Genomic DNA, 18950 nt, shown 5'->3' with positions numbered 1-18950 from the left:
CATACATTAAGTTTCAATGCGCTAATCAGAAGTGGGTCAGAATCGATTAATCAGATTTAACATAGTTATATATAGATTGAGTTTGAAGCACGCCATCTTATCAATAATTAGGATGCACAGACAATAGAATAGTCAAATTATAAACCATAAAATGGCGGCAATATTTTAAAAATTAGAACGTTTTAAGACAGATAATAAAAACCTGTTTTCAAATTCTTTTTATTTTATTTTAAAGAGTCTTTCAAAAAGGTTGTTATCCCTTATGTTTTTGTTTCCTTTACGTGTCGTAATGTCAATTACATGTAAACATTTATCTAAATTAACTCTTGTACGAATAATTTCGTATTTTGATTAATTAAAATTTAAATTAATTACAAATTTAATTAACATGAGGATAAAAATACTTGAAAGAGGAAAATTGTTATATCAAACCAAAATGTCAACGCTACGTTATATGTATAGTTTAGAAATTTACTTGTACAAAATAGTTTATGTTTTCTTTGATTATAAGAACATATTTTCTTTATCGTTGGTATTACGATTGAGGCCTTTAAGAAAATCGTTCTATATCGAAAAAAAAAAAGAAAATCGCTATAGGAAAAAAGTCAAAGGGAATTTCGTATATTGCAATCAGCTGCGATAGTCCGACAACACATTAGAGAGAACGCTTACGCCCATACAAAGAACTCGAAAAAAAAATATCTTACATAAAAGGTGAAAACACGAAAAAACAAGGCACACTTGTTTGCGTCAGAAAATGAGGCGTCGAAGAGAAGAAAAAAATAACGTTCTTTTTTCGAATTCCAAGCTGCCATTTGTTTCGTTCGAAATTCAAACTGAGCCAGTCCGTTATGTTAGTGTGTTACGGTAACAGAAAATTCTGCAAATCGTTTATTTAATTTGAATATTTTATCGAATATCTGAGTTTGCAAACATTTTCACATTTAGCGTTATGTTATTATCATTAATTTTTGTGAGTTTTATGTTAAATGTTTTATTTTATTTTTTTATTATGAAATATTTATTTATTGTTTTCATTGGTTTATTTTGTCTTTATCGTTAAATCATTTACAAATCTTTTTATTGTTGAGATTAGGTTATTAATATTTTTCAAAAAGAGGAACGGAATCTACAGTTAGGGCCTGTTTCACCTTGCTGACAATGTTATCTGAAGTGTAACAGTAATAAAAATTATAACCATAAGTAGAGCACAATATATGATGATGAGATTCTTCATTTCTCTAAATTATTGTTCTGACATCTGAGGTTCTGACAATTTAAAATAGATAATCCAAAAAATATTGAGGTAATTTTTTTACCAGAAACGGTATTGTAACTTGATTAATAAGTTCAACTTTTATCAAAAAAAAAATCGAAAACAAAATAATAATTCAAAGATCTTATCTATCTTAATCTGCGGTTGCAAAACATCCGTTTTACAAAAAAAAAAGGATCATTACAAACAAGAAATTTACGTTAGAAATCAACTAGTTTAATTCCTTACAAGGCGTCTAATACGAGTACAACATACAAGCTTTGATGTACTAAATAAATTTTATAAACTTTATAAGAAATCTGCTGACTCCGTTCCTTGTATGTAATTTACCCCAGACTATGACTCAGCTAAACGTAGGGTGACAGTGTAAGAGATTTCTATAGCGGGCTTATTCACAAGGGTGGGTTGGCAGTGTGAGATGACTGCATAGCGATTTGATACTAAAGTATTGGTTTAACCTATACGAGTATACTTATATGGCTTATCATGATCGTAGAATAATTTTTATAGCCTAGAATCTTACACGCATTTAAATCTCATTTGCCACTTATAAATAGTGCATAGATTTATTATTAGAATCAAAATTCTTCAAATATTAGTATTAAGATAATATTATTTATAAATCGTCTATATTAATAGTAATTTTCAACAACCCACATTAAACAAGAATATATTCTCATAAGCACGTAAAATTTAACAGCTTGCATAACCGACGAATAGCTTCTTCCATGATTCAAGCGCTCGTATATGACATATGCTAGCTATTAACTGTTTCACGCAAGCTGGAACTTCGCAAATGAGTCATTTCTTATAACACTATTAACAGCATGACAACGTAATAGCTTCTATTTTGGCACACGCTGCGTCGTGTTAAATTAGCGATTATTCAATTTAGTGGACGTTGATATCTGTCGCTGAGAATAACTTTGAAATGTATTTGACACGAAATTCTGTACTGTAATAAGATATTTTTATAATGGAAATTTATTGTTAGAAGTTATTTATATTTTGTTGTTTAGAAAATAGATTTTATATATGTGACATAGTATAAAAGGTGAATATAGTTTTATTTTTGAGTATCATTTTAAATTTTCTTTTTTCTTTTCTTTTTTACTTATATACGTATTAAATAATCTTGTTTTGCTTTGTTTCGACTGATACTATAAAAATAAAAATTATGAAATTTTGAAACGATGAAAAAAAATACAAAAAGCAATTGTACTACTATGTACATATGGTTTTTCTCGAAGTTGTGGGAAAAGCTAGAAATTTTTCACATTCTACATCTTAGTATTTTTTTTACAAATAAAGTATTATCACTTTCGTGGCAAATCGTTTGATTTGCCAATTATAATATATATTATGCTAATTATTTTACCTATATACATATAGTCTTGTTTTTAATATACCCACTCATAATAAGGAGATGAAACACGACAAATGCGAAGGAGTAAAAACGCGACATCTTATCGTCGTTTAGAAAAATATAATATGTCATCTTCAGTGGGATATATTTATTTTTTAGAATTATAAAAACAAAGCAAATTAATACAACATACAGCAATATGTGTATATATCTAAACCTGTAGGCTTTAAAAAAAGGTTATTTTGATTATTCGGTATTTTGACTATACATTGTGCTACTATTTTCTTGAGGGATGTTTTTAAATTGATATGTATGATGCTATGATGTTTTAAATTGATATATATGATGCTATGATGTTTTAAATTGATATATATGATGCTATGATGTTTTAAATTGATATATATGATCTTTTACCAAATTATCATTATTTTGTAATAACACAAATAAATTATATCATAATTAAATTCGTAATTTGAACTTGAAGTAACACTTAATGTTTTTTCACAAATCTCAACCAGAATAACCTAAGTAACTCAAAAAGAATAACTCAAACAAACGACAATCGTTACATGTGTGACCACACCTTTTGTTGAACTCACTCCGGTAAACAACTCAACGATTACAGTATGACTTGTACAAAAAATATCTTTGAAAACACGCCGGTAGCAATTTACTTTCGATCTTTAACACTCTAACTGTAGAAAATAACATATCTGACTGCTGTTGTAAATTTAAATATTTTGATGGATGGATGTTTGTTACTCGATCACGATATAACGGATAAAGAGAAACACTTTATTTCATTGAGGTGGTGCATAGTAGAATATATCCTGCTCGAAATCTGGAACAGCCCATCAGGGTAAGTATCTCAACCTTACAGAAGATCACAGCTAAATAGCACTGTTCTCAAATAGTTTTGTGTTCTGTGTTAAGTAGGCCTTGAGTGAGACCAGGGCTCCTAGCGGTAGGGTCGAGATCGTGCCTACGATGCTTCAGGTGTTGCAGGCGTATATGAGCTACGGTAATCGCTTACCATCAGGTGAACCGTAAGCTTGTTTGCCGACTTAGTTGAGTTAAAAAAATATATCTTTAATTTTAACACACGTTTGTTCCCAAGGAAAGCAACTTAACACTTGTGTTATATGTTACAGCCGACTTAGATAGCTACATTATTATTATTTTTTGTGATAAATGTACATAAATAATAGATATATTTCATCCAGATTTGGGGCGGAAAATCGAGATTATAGTCTGAAATAGCATAAAGCTGCTTCTTATACTAAAATTTATGATTCCCATGCAATTAATTTATTTGCCTAAAAAGAGTAGCTGCGGAGTTTCTTCCGGATTCTTCTCTGCAGAATTTACATTTGCATTGGACGGTAGCTTCACATTCAACTATCATTAATTAAAACAAATAAAACTTTAATTTTTTAAATGACTATTTAGACTTCAATAAAATTATTTTTAATTTTGATATTGTTACGTTAAAGCATGGTGTACCTCATCTGTATAAATTATTTTTGCAGTGTAGTAGCTTAAGGCCTAGAGAGTAAAATTCGATATATTTTTTTTATAAAATGTGTATCACAGAAGAATATAATAATTGTACTCAATAATAAAAGTTTATTTAAAATGTCGTGTCGTGTCATCAAGGTTGTGTGTTTACCTCTTACACTTACAACCGAATCAATTTTACACGAAAAGTCGCGGAAACTTATTGAACTTTCAGTGTCACTAAGTATAGGGAATAGTTTGTATGTAAAACGATATATTTATCATGTTTGTTATTTTGTGGTCCGTATATTTCAGTACTATTACAAGCGCCATAGTCACTTATGTACTAAAATGTATATAAATAAATGCTTCACAGGTCTCTCACAGCTCTCAACAGCTTTCAGTAGGATGTTCTCCTGTGTCAGAGATACGGAAACACAAACAATACACAAGTACAAATACCCAAACAATCTGTTGCGATCGAGCCCGTGACCGTCAGCATAACAGCCAGTGCCGTGCATAGTAACATATAAATAACATATAGTATAATATATAAATCATAGCTATCAAATATACATAAATGCGATAGGATAATTGACTTTATACATAAAATTTATTTCAAGAAAACCCATCGCTCAATAATTAGAAATGATACGAATGACTCCCCAGAGACAACGTTAACGATAATTGATTCAAAAAAATATTTCTTTAATATTAGCTCTGAATTTTCCATGACAAATATAATATGACACAGAAATGACTAACGCATATTACTCTCTGAATAATAAATTAAATGTAAATTGACAACTAAATAAGACGACATCTAGAAATAATTGTGTTTGCTCGCAAACTAAAAAAACTGAATTCGATTACATCGAAAAAATAGTCAAGTAAATACGCCTTATCAAAGATTACTCAAAAAGTAGTTATCAGAACAAATTGAATAATAAAAATAAATACTAATCAATCAAATTGAATAGGACTACAAAACAAGCGTCAGCTTTCTATTTAAATAAGAATCATCAAAATCGATAAACCCACTACGGTGTCATACAACGCAGGTCAACGAAAAAATAGTCAAGAAAATACGCATTATTCGATATAACTCAAAAAGTACTCGTTACATCTCAATTAAATTGAAACAGGATCACATGACATACATTTTCTTTCGATTAAAGAGCAAATCATCGACATCAGTCCACCCAGTCAAAAGTTCTGAGCATACATAAAAAATACAATCGGATTGAGAACCTCTCCTTTTTGGATGTCGCTTTAAAAGAGGCATACATTGAATTACAAAAAGTATTTAAAAAAAAACTCAAACTGATGAAATGAAAAAATCTACTTGAATGAATATTTTGTGATGTTTATGTTTTACCAATACTCTCTCTATACTCTACAAAGCATAATAGTTTGGTTTGTTTTTTTTTAAAGCGTACAGCTTACTTGATGGTAAGCGATTACCGTAGCTTATAGACATCTACAACCTACAAACGTTGCCGACCCTACCCCCAATCCCTCCAAGAGCTCTGGCCACCTCACTCACCACAGGAAAGTAGCTTAAAAGCAGTATTATTTAACTGTAATCTTCATTAAGGTTGAGGTACTTCCTCAGTTGGGCTGCTCCAAATTTTGAACAGGATATTTCCTGCTGTGCCCTGCCTCAGTTGTTTGTTTAAGTATTTACAACATTATTTTTGTGTTACACAGACAATTTACCGAGGAATACTATGGGCTACTGGGCTATTTTTTTTCCCTCAAATTAATGCTTGCGAAATAGTAATATATGATGTCTAGGCTGTCACTAATATGAAGATTTTTATTATAAATATTTTAAGTTAAAAGTTTTATTGTACAAAGTTGCAACATAGGAAATTAGTTTTTTGCAACTGGTAACACCGTTCGTGCCCAGGCGTCACTTTACTTGCAAGAAAAAATCGAAGAACACAAAAATGGAGGTCGAAATAGTCTAGTAGTAATTAAATCAATTATTCTTATTCATGTAAGCGCAATCATGTGCTGTGTGGCTACGGCACTAAAGAATTTAGCCACCCCCTCTCTTCCCGTGGGTGTCGTAAGAGGCGACTAAGGGATAACAAGGTTCCACAACCACCTTGGAACTTAAGAAGCCGACCGATGGCGGGATAACCATCCAACTGCTGGCTTTGAAATACACAGGCCGAAGACGGGCAGCAGCGTCTTCGGTGCGACAAAGCCAGTACTGCGGTCACCAACCCGCCTGCCCAGCGTGGTGACTATGGGCAAAACACATGAGTTCACGTTATTTTTGGCGTAAACTTGTGGAGGCCTATGTCCAGCAGTGGACTGTATAGGCTGTAATGATGATGATGATGATGTAAGCGCAAACATATGAAATAAAATAAGATGCTCCGACGGATATATGAACACGATTCAATCCACTTACGGACCGAGATTTGAACCCCATAAGTTAAGGTTAAAAATTAATCTTTCAAGAGTAAGGGTTAAATTTAATACTCTCCCCAGATCGAAGAGTTAAAAAAAAAAACTTTGTCGTCCACTGTGGAAGAGTTTGTTACGTGAATTATATATGATGATAGTCTCATTATTAACATTACAGGACTCATTATATTAATCTGTCTTGATGTCTGACGTTACAGAATCAAAAAAAAAACAAGCTAAAGTACCTATTATAGTTGTTAGCATAATCAACTGATTGAAATTATAAATATAGAATACTTTTTAGGGAAACCAAACTCGAGAAATATTTGACTCAAATCTATTTGAAAAAAAATCTCTATAACCTTTCAACAATCCCGTCTAAAATAACAAACAGATGAGGAAAAGAGCTGACGAAGTATTATGAAAGACATCTAAACAAAATTCCTCAGAACTTATATCGTGACTTTATAAACATTACGCACATTCACATTTGTACCCGAACTGTAAAAATGTCTCGAAACGGACAAACACGATCACGTAGAAAAGTTGTCGCCATAAAAACATTCAGTATCGGCTTGGATGGATAATGTGATTTGGGAGGGTTATATTCCCTACGGAGACGTTAAACGTTTGAAAATCACGTTCCGAAAACCCTGTAGAAAAAGTTACTTAAGCGAATGTATGATATTAAACTATGTTAATACAGTTATATGTATCAGTAGTTGTTACAATTTAATTCGTGTTAAATTATGCTGTGCTATTGTTAACTAATCCGACTTCATGTTTACTTGTAAGACTATTAATTGATCAACCAGTTGAAATTATATTGATAATCTTCCATAGTTTACTGCTAAAGATTTTAGAGGGATTTTAAAATAATATTTTTTATAGAATGAAAGACTTTAAATACGCAAACAGAAAAACGGCCAAGTTGTATTTATATTCGATAATTTTAAAACTAAAAACAAAACAAACCAAACAAACAAATGAATTAGTTGCTTAAGATACTATATCATATAGAAAAAGTCTTGCAGTAAGTTAAAAAATATCTATAAAGCCTGTATTTTAACGAATTTCATAAAATTTTCTTATCTCAAGTAGCTGTGATTTGGTCGTTCTGTTAGGTTTACTGTTAGTATCAAACTAAATAAAGTCTCAAAGTCACGTTTCTCCTCACATTTAATTTTCAACTCTCTTAATTTTAATTTAGTAGTAATAATATTTAAATATCAACACTTATATTTATTATATTTTGACTTTTTTTGTTTTATATTTATTATATTTTGACTAGCCCGTTAGCGTAGTTTGTAGTGGCCCTGCTTTCTATTCCCGGGGTTGTGGATTCGATTCCCGCCTGAGTCTGGGAGTAATTTAAATATAACGTTTAAACGTAACTGAATATATCCTAAAAAATAATATTAGAAAAGCGATAGTTAATTAAAACAACATAAAATAATACCAAAAACATAAAAGATAGAAACGTAATCACACAGCATTGAAACCGAATCAATACAGGCTTTCATTGAATGAATTTCAAACTACACACCGTACAGTTTTTGCAATAGAAGCCAGACGAAAAATTAACCAAGCGAAAAACAATCTATCGACTCCGAAACACCGGGAGGAAACACGAACAAAAAGCCCTTTGGCGTTCCTACTGTTTCGTTTGTTACAATACGTTGAACAAAATAGTTCGGAAATAACGCATTCGACGTCCTAATGGATTCTTGATGGGCGCACCGTATAGGGTCTTCTGATTCGGTACTTTTTAAGGCGAATCAAGACAAAAAACCAAGTTTTTATATGACAGGCCTCTTTGCAATTAAAGGATTGCTTAAAAGTATTCAATTTTGTCAATGTTCGACAACGTTTTGTATTTTTGAGGACTTTATCAATTGTTTACCTTGTTTATCTTTTATAACATCATTCAATTCGTAATTCCATTATCTTCGGAACAAAATATGAAAACTTGATTTTTGTTGTGTGAACATTGTTTTCTGATTTGTCTACTAGTTTTTCGTTTGAAAGAGTTGTTTGTTGAAAACTACGGAAGCGAAAGATATTTTTACTGTTTGTTAGTAAATTGGAGTAGTAGTATCTGTTGGCGGTTGCGGGGTCGATCTCCGCACATGACATACATTTGTATTGGCCATACAGGCCATACAGGTTTGCCGTGGTCTGGGTATTTGTGCAGTCCTTGTGGGTCTCCCCACCGTGCCTCAGAGAGCACGTTAAGCCGTCGGTCCCGGTTGTTATCATGTTCACTTGATAGCGATCGTTACTCATAATAGGGAATATATCCGCCAACCCGCATTGGAACAGCGTGGTGGATTAAGCTCTGATCCTTCTCCTATATGGGGAAAGAGGACTATGCTCAGTAGCCTACTATTACAGGCTGATATTACAGGCTGAAGCGTAGTAAATAAAAAAAAATCAATAAAAAATGTTCTATTTATTTATTTAACTCTGTAAACTATTATACTTTATTGACATTATACTAACCCGTCGGCGCAGTTTGTAGTGGCCCTGCTTTCTGCTCCGTGGGCTATGGATTCGATTTCCTATATATGTATCCAGCCATATGTATTATTTCAATGTTTATATTTGAAAAAAAAATATTTAGCTTTATAATAATAGTCGGCTGTTACCTCTAATACAAGCATTAAGTTGCTTACCTTAGGAACAGAAAACTGTGTGTGAATGTTATAAAATATTTATTTATTTTTATTTATTATGTTTATATACATATCTACTATTAAGGACTGAGCAAAGGTATTGTATATTCATACGTCTAAGTTAAGACGGATTTTAATTTATTTTTATTTAGAGCTTTCTAGTATAGTAGTAGATTTCTAGTAATACTAGAAAACTCTAAAATGTCATCTCTAAAACTATCATTTTTTTTAATTTAAAGTTAGAATAATTGTGTTTACTCGTAAACGAAAAAAATCCGACTTCAAATACATCGACATGTAAGATACGCATTATTAAAAATAACTCAAATATATAAAATAATCAAATAAATATACACATCGAATCTTGATTTATCAAGTTTAAATGCTACCTTTCGATTAAAATGAGAATCATCAAAATCGGTCCACCCAGTAAAAAGTTCTGAGGTAACACACATAAAAAAAACTAATTGAGACAGTCTTCCTTTTTTTGAAGTCATTTAAAAAAGTACAATAAATGACATTCGAATTTATTTTTTTAATCATATATAATAAGGTACACAAAACAATTCGAATGCTTAAAACAATAACAGTTTACCTGATAATGACGTGAAAGAAAACGATTTGTTTATACGCTTAAATCCTTTATTACAGAGAAATAAATAATTTTACACGGAATGCAGGATTAATGCTAAAAGCGAGATAAAAGCGATCTCCACCAACTATTAGATATTGAAGAAAACATGCAAGTAAGCGTGTGTCAGATTATTTTATGTATATGAGTTATTTCACATTACTTTTTATAAAATTAACCTGTACACCTACCGTCAATATATCATCTACTTTGCTTTTGTACATTTTTTGTCTACTATTTATTGTTAATGTTGTTTGTTTATTTTATTTCTTGTTTGGTGTACAATAAAGTGTAAATAAGTAAATAAATAGATGTTATATTTGATAATATAACAAGTGGGTAGGAGCCATACTTGTTTGTCGTCGTCTATAAAACGAGTGTTTCGACTCGATTGGGCATTCTTGTTTGAGACGTCGACCGGTGCGGAGCTCTCGGGGGAAAAAGATAAGTATTATAGTTATGGTATCTATATAATTATTATGAAATATTGAATAAGTACTTATGTAATAATATTAGGAGTAAATTGTTACAAGATATTTAATTCATTATACGCTTCTTAAAAATAAAAGTATTTAATTTCACTGATCAGATAATAATTCTTAGATTAATAAAGTATGAATATATTATAAATTGTTTATTATTTATAATTTACTTTCTTTTTCCTAACATCAGAAGTGGGATATCACCCAAATTTATCTACAATAATACGTGTCTTTTTTTTTTTTTGAAGGTTATGGAGCCGTTCTAACTACTAGAAGGTCTGATGAAAGAAGTCATTCAAGAAGCAATTACCTCAAATCGGCGCTCGGATGACATTGCTTTTAATTTTGATTTCAATTTCGATTTTGATTTTTGTTTTTAGTCTTATTTTTAGTTTTGATTTTTGATTTTAGTTTTAATTTTGAATTTATGTTGAATAGGGTGATAATTTGTGATAATTTAATATATTGTATTTTTTTTATTTTTAATTTAAATTGAATTTCATTATTTTTATCCTTTTAACTGATTGAATTTTGATTTTAGTTTTAATTTTAATTTTGTTTTAATTTTAATATTGATTTTTGTTTCTTTATTGATTTTAATTCCAGTTTTAATCAAATTTTAGTATTGATTTTATTTTTAATTTTAACTATTGTAATTCTGAATTTTAGTATTTATTTTAATTTTAAATTTTAATTATTGTACTATTGAATTTTAGTTTTGAATTTGGTGAAGACTTTAATTTTGGGTTTGATTGAATTTTAGTATATTCATTTTGATTTTGGTGTGATTTTGATTTGGTATAATTTGTTTTGTCACAATTGTTTAAACTAACATAGTTTCGGAAAAACAAGTAACTAACAAAAATATGGACATATGTCTGAATTAAATTATTATTATTATATTTACATGTCTTCGACCCAGAGAATAACGACAATGGTGCTGAAGGCTGGTGTCGGAGCATAGAAAAACTTGGTGTTGAATTCAAATGGACCAGCATCCACTAAGCTGCCACAGCAGGTGCCGAGGAACTAGTCGAGGTTTAACGAAGTTCTCTCACGGACTATGGTACGCCATCCTTAATAATAACCGATCGTGGAACTAATTTTTTAACAGACTTCCAAAAAAGGAAGAGGTTCTCAATTTGACTGTATATGTATGTAACATCAGAACTTTTGACCGAGTGGATCGATTTCGACAATTTTTTTTTTATCGAAAGGTGGTTTGTCATTTGGTCCCATTTAAATTTATTTGAGATCTAACAACTACTTTTTGAGTTATACCTAATAATGCGTTTTTACTTGACGCTTTTTTTTTTTTCGTCGATCTACGTTGTATTATACTGCATAACTTTCTACTGTATATACTGATTTTAATAATTCTTTTTTTGTTGGAAAGGAGATATCCCTAGTTTGGTACCAAGATAAGGTAACCAGGATCTGATGATGGAATCTCAGAGAAATCGAGGGAAACTCGAAAATCCACATAACTTTTTACTGGGTATACCGATTTTGATAATTTTTAATTTAATCGAAAGCTGGTGTTTATCATATAGTCACATTTAAATTTTGTCGAGATTTGATAACTGCTTTTGGAGTAATCTTTGATAATGCGTATTTACTGGACTATTTTTTTCATCTACCTCCGCTGTATTACTTGTCGATATAGTTGAAGTAGTTTTTTTTTCGTTTGCCTGCAAACACAATTATATTCAAGACAATTGCGACAGTTATTTGATGAATGGCAAACTAGGCATCATATGGTAGCGACTGGTACTCCCCGGGGGAACGGCCAAGTCGAACGGTACGTAGCTACAATAACAAATATGATAAGCACTTCTTGTACCAATGTGTCAGACTGGCCGAGCGTTCTGTGGATTGTGGAATGTATAACTTTCCTTAAACACTACTGTACAGCAATCGACCGGCTTTTCACCTATTAGGTTGCTTAGTGGTAGAAAGTCTAACATTCCGTGTATACAAGCTCGATTAGGTGAGGTGATACAAGATCATAATATCATTAACGTAACTGCTGATCGTAGGCTAGCACACCAACGTCTTAATATTGTTACTGATAAATTTAAAGATCGCTTTGACCAAGCACGTAGAGATAACATGGACGTAAATCAAGGCCATATAAGATTAGGACTATATTAAATAATGACAGATTCTCATTAAAAGGTATTGGAAATTTAAGAAACATTATAGTTGCAAAAGAAAAAAATTCGAGAGTGGACTGAGCAAAACGCTGTTGTAGAAGATTTATTATACACTTCAGCCTATCACAGTCCACTGCTGGACATAGGCCTCCCCAATTTCGCGCCAGATATCCCGGTCTTCCGCAATCATCATCCAGCCTACACTGGCAATCTTACGTAGATCGTCGGTCCAACGGGCCGGAGGACGTCCCACACTACGTTTGCCAAGACGCGGTCTCCACTCTAGGACCCGTCTACTCCAACGGCCATCGGTCCTGCGACACAGATGACCAGCCCACTGCCACTTCAACTTGCTAATTCTGTGGGCTACGTCGGTTACTTTCATTCTCTCGCGGATATTCTCATTTCTAATCCTATCTTTGAGGGAAACCCCAAGCATAGCCCGTTCCATTGCACGTTGAGCGACTTTACACTTGTGAACCAGTCCCTTCGTCAGCGTCAACGTCTCGGCTCCGTATGTTAACACAGGCAGGACGCATTGCTCGAAAACTTTTGTCTATTGCGGAATCTTCGAAGTGAAGACTCGACGAAGTCTGCCAAACGCCGCCCAACCCAACCGAATCCTCCTATCGGCCTCCTTCTAGAAGTTGTTGCAGCCTAGTTGGATAATTATAGTGTGTTAGGATTTATTATAATTAGTATAAAATATTATGTATTGTTGTGGATTATGAATGGATTATGTATTACGGATTATGGATATATTTTGTATTATTATGGATTATGGATGGATTATGGATTACGGATTATGGATATATTTTGTATTATTACGGATTATGGATGAATTGGAGCCTTAGCTGTTGTATATGATATTCACTGGCTGCGAGTGATTAAGCTTCACTGACTGCGGGGTGTTTGATCTGCACAGTAAGGTCCAATTATTGATTACAGCATTATGATTATAAATCGATTATTGACACTAAGTAAACAAATGTACCTATAAGTATTATGTATGTAATAATTAATTACTAATTACTGTTGATGGGGGATTTTGTGATTGTACTTCGAGAGCGAAGTACTTGTCAGTATGGCCGTGTCAGATTATTTTATGTATATGAGTTATTTCACATTACTTTTTATAAAATTAACCTGTACACCTACCGTCAATATATCATCTACTTTGCTTTTGTACATTTTTTGTCTACTATTTATTGTTAATGTTGTTTGTTTATTTTATTTCTTGTTTGGTGTACAATAAAGTGTAAATAAGTAAATAAATAGATGTTATATTTGATAATATAACAAGTGGGTAGGAGCCATACTTGTTTGTCGTCGTCTATAAAACGAGTGTTTCGACTCGATTGGGCATTCTTGTTTGAGACGTCGACCGGTGCGGAGCTCTCGGGGGAAAAAGATAAGTATTATAGTTATGGTATCTATATAATTATTATGAAATATTGAATAAGTACTTATGTAATAATATTAGGAGTAAATTGTTACAAGATATTTAATTCATTATACGCTTCTTAAAAATAAAAGTATTTAATTTCACTGATCAGATAATAATTCTTAGATTAATAAAGTATGAATATATTATAAATTGTTTATTATTTATAATTTACTTTCTTTTTCCTAACACGTGCGTTAACCGCGGTATAAGAGGAAAGTGAAAAATATAATTAAAACAGTTAAATTGTTGTATATGGCAACACACCTCTATTATTATTATTAGGGTTAATAAGGTTGATGGCACTGGCAACATTGTCAAGAGTTAGATTATGAACAGGATGTAATCAAGATGTAATAAAGATGGCTCATTGCAAGAAATCTTTTATTTAAAAAACAACATATAAAACATAAATAACTTAACATACTTATACCATTGCATATTAAAAAGTGGAAATTAGATCTTTTGTTGACTGACCCCTTGGTGTAGTTGGAGTGACCTTGCTTTCCATTCCAGGGTTGTGGGTTCGATTCCCATTTCGACGCTGGGTGTGATATATACAGATTTATAAATATGTATATGGTCGGTTGTAACCTAGACACACTTCCTTAAGCCTACCCTAGGAACAGTCGAGAGCGTATAGAAAACATATTAATAGTATTTAAAAATATATTCATATAAAAAATCAAGGAATATTATAGGCTATAAATAAACAAAAGAATAATAGCAGAAATCATTTTAAAAAGTAAAATTGCAAAAGTTTATGTTTCCAAGGCACGAAGTAACATAAAACCACATAGACAGTGTAACTATAATTAGTTTAGGCGCATGTGGTTCAGCACAACCATGTTACATTTGACAAAACATATCAAGGACTCTGCGCTTAAAAACGTCCCGAGAGAAACCTCCTTACGACTTTACGCAGATTTCAACTTGTTAAGGATAATACGGTTCCCTGTGTACACTGTATGTGTGTCAGGAATAAATAGGAGGCAAAAGTAGAGAAAGTTTGCGTTTGTATGTCAATCACTGGTGTTATTATGGTGGGTTTCGTTGATTCAGGAAATGTATTAATGCAATTATTTTTATAGCATTACAATGACATCATTCAGTTTACCATAGCTATCAAATTTCTTCCTACTATCTCTATGAATGCCTCTCTATCTATACTCAATGAATGCCCTTGCTCAAAATCAACAGCAACCCAAGTGGGGAAGATCTCAACCTTACAGATCACATAACACAGTTCTCAAGTAGAATCACGTTCCTGTGGTGAGTAAAGGACTCCGGAAAAAGTCAGATGTTGAGTTGGAAACGCGCTTGTGATACAGCTGATTGATTACACGCCTCAGGCTTCAGATGGGGCATAAGCTAGTTCGCCACCCTCGTGGTATAAATATTTCTCATAAATGCATGGAGATTGCTTCTGCTTTTTTAGACGTTTTTATTAGCTTTACTTGTATGTCTCTAACCGGCAGCTTTGGAATTCATTTTAATCCACTTCAAACGTTCAGATTTCATTTAAACTTAGTAGACTTATCGAGGGCCGTTGACTGGTCTCTGGTTTATTTATAAAAGCGTATTTTGTTCTATTATTTGTTTTTAAACTAACACTATGTCATATACTTACTTATATACTCTTTTACACTTATATACTCTTTATTAATCATGTTTGTCGTGATCCGGACCTTTGTATTTGCATTGTGTATATCCGAATGATTCTAACCAAGCGGTGAAACGTAATCAAACTCAGTCTAGTAAGTCTATCGTAAATGTTATCGTTAAATCTATTAACATTTAAATTTAAATTATATTTAAAATAAAAGTTACTACAGCTTTCAAACCGAACACGTCATTAGTTGGTTTACGTCTTTTTTACGAGTTAATCGGTTGTTAATGAGCTACTACATTTTAACCGACCACTTCTTTTTCATCATATACTTTTAGAACATCATAAAACTAAAAACAATGGTAGTTTTATTATGCTATTTTTGTTTTTGTTGTATTTCTGTTAATCTTTTTATAATAATTAACATGTTAAATACATTTTAAAATAAATAAAACTTTTCTAAAATATTAATGTTTAAGAAATGTAAACGCAGTTGCTTTAGGACATCTTAGGTCATTTTTTCAAAAATATTTTACTGTAAACAGACTTTACTAAAAGAGATTGTAGGCTATAAAATGACATAATTCCGATACACAGGAGAGTATTTTATAAACCACAAATATCAACGAATCTGATTACTGGATTAAAGCTTGTTGTAAATGAATCTACGAGGGCTATCTTAACAAAACCGTTTAACCGTTAACAGCGTAGCGTATTTAGTTCCGTATTCTTGATAAAGAGGATTATGCTTTGACATATGAGAAAGACATCATCCAGCAGACGAATATATTGGCAGAACAATAAAGTTTTGTAACACATAATATTTTTTTTTTCATTTATTTATATATTTCAACAATAAACATATACTTACACATACATACGAGTATATTCTCTCATAGCTAATTTTTAAGTGCACGATATTTTTCAATTACATAGTATATTACTGCTTATCTACGTACGAATACACTACTATATGAATCATATTTTACTTTTTAACAATTTGAGCTTTGACAGTATATACTTATACTAGTAGTAGCAGTACTTTGTTCCTGCACGCCTCTCTTTAGTTTCAAACACCTCGTAAACAACTCGCGCGACCATAGTGTCGTATGGTAATGGACACATTTAGGGTTGTGCTCCAGAATTATTTTCGTCGAGACATCCATAAGTAAAATTTATTGCAATCTTTCACGACATAAAAATTACATAAACCACCACAATATAAATATGAGAAAATTCTACCAGCACATAAAAAGCAATCATATATAATATCGAGACGCTGGAGGCAGTATCATTGATTCCCCGAGTGCAAACGAGAGAACATTATCATAACGAACATAATAAAATTCGAAGATCGTGCCGCAGAAAGGCTGTTATAGACAGTCGTAACATACGGGCGAGAACTGTTTAGTTCATACCCCTATCATTTGTTGCTATGTCGATTCAATAATTTCTATACCACTTCTATGGTAAAGAAGGGGACAATTTGCTTGATGGTTACCAGTTACCGTAGACTACAGCTTGCAAAATCAGGAGCATCACAAGCGCGTTAATGACATACCTCAAGCATCAACATAACACATCTCTAAAGGCTCTACTTTCCTTACTCGCCTCAGGAACACAATACAACTTCAAAGCTGTATTAATTGACTGTTATCCCTACTAACTACTACTACTACAGGCCGAAGACGGGCAGTAGCGTCTTTGGTGCGACAAAGCCAGCCCTGCAGTCACCAACCCGTCTGCCCAGCGGGGTGGCTATGGGCAAAACACATGAGTTCAAGCCATTTTTAGCGTGAACTTGTGGAGGCCTATGTCCAGTAGTGGACTGCGAAAGGCTACTGTGATCCCTACTAATATTATAAAGTTAAGTATTAGTAAGTTTGTTTCTTACGCTTTCACGCGAAAACTACTTAACGGATCATCGTGAAACTTTGTACACATATTCTTCGACGTATTAGAAGTAACATAGGATACTTTTTACTATAAAAAAATTAATGCGAGCGAAGCTGCGGGTAAAAACTAGTTTTATATAAAGTTGTAGTACCTCTCTAATCAAGCTGTTCTAGATTATGAGCATGATATTCCCAGTTAGCTATTTACGACATATTACTACGACGAGATTATACGAAAGACTGAAGAATACAATCAGCCACTCCATGCCTCCGTGTAATCTCTATATAGTTCTATACAAAGGACGCCAGTTTAAAAACACGTTGTATAAACAGAGAGCACAAAAATAATATTGAGGTTTAAAGATAGGTTGGGGCTGCCAGGCCATAGCCAGTGACGTAGCGAGCTTAACTCGTGCCTAGGGCACAATTCCTTTTTAGTAAACCTTCCCCCCCATTCAAAAACCATGTAATATGTCCAGCAATTTTTTGTTTTGCGGACCATTTTGCGCGTCTTTGTGATTAGCGCCCGGGCATGATGCCCTCCCCCCCCTTTCTACGCCATTGGTCACAGAAAATATTTGTATAGACGACTGAGACATTTATCATTGTTTGAGCTTGAGTTAGGATCGTTTTTTTTTTTATGTGTTATTATAAAAAGTGGTTTTAGTATGGGCATAGATGATGAATAGTACCTTGATCGACTTGCTTGAAGAAAACAACTCTCCCGTATCTGAAAAAGAAAAAATAAATTGAATATTGTACCTATTGTATCGTAAGTAATAATCACATTATGTTCACGACATTTATTTACTATTTACTTTCAGTAAGAAAGTGATTAAAAATATTCTATAAGTACAAGAGTAATCTGGTTTCATATACATAACAAAAAAAAACTTTAGTATATAAGGAGTAATAAATGGAAGTACACAAAATAGGTATATTTATTGTATTTTAAAATTCTCTACACATTACACTCTACATACAATCGCTAGGGTAACACAATTATACCTTCGTGAAACGGGATGAGTAATTTTTCATCGACTAGGACATTACCATACATTTTATCATCGATATTCTTTTTGATATTTATATGCCCTTATATCATAATACTTAGAATTCAATATCAAGTCATATAACTGAGTTAAAACGTAATGTTACTACTTTGACGTACTTCTTTTGCGGGTTAAGAAGGCACTTGGCTTGGTTATTTTTAGTATATTAATAAATAAAGATTATATTGAATTTAAAAAAAAAAACGATTTTTTTCCCGGTGCACTTCTTCAGCCTATCGCAGTCCACTGCTAGACATAGGCCTCCCAAAGTTCGCACCAAAAATAGCGTGAACTCACGTGTTTTGCCCATAGTCACAACGCTGGGCAGACAGGTTGGTGACCGCAGGGCTTTGTCACACCAAAAGACGCTGCTGCCCGTCTTCGGTCTGTGTATTTCAAAGCCTAGCAGTTGGATCGTCCAAGGTGGAAGGAACTGTGTTATCCCA

General features: G+C 32.5%; 1 long non-coding RNA gene across 1 annotated transcript in view; it reads right to left on the bottom strand.

Moving 5' to 3' along the window:
• LOC123664697 overlaps nucleotides 1-18950 on the bottom strand; it is a 129561-nt gene that overhangs the window by 47446 nt on the left and 63165 nt on the right. Inside the window, exon 2 of the long non-coding RNA XR_006744869.1 lies at nucleotides 18145-18182. This is a non-coding gene — a long non-coding RNA (uncharacterized LOC123664697). The remainder of the gene's footprint in view (nucleotides 1-18144; nucleotides 18183-18950) is intronic.

Source organism: Melitaea cinxia, chromosome 22, assembly GCF_905220565.1.
Source record: "Melitaea cinxia chromosome 22, ilMelCinx1.1, whole genome shotgun sequence".
Taxonomy (NCBI): Eukaryota; Metazoa; Arthropoda; class Insecta; order Lepidoptera; family Nymphalidae; genus Melitaea; species Melitaea cinxia.
Note: the sequence above shows the minus strand (reverse complement) of the source record. Positions and strands in the feature narration are given on the sequence as shown.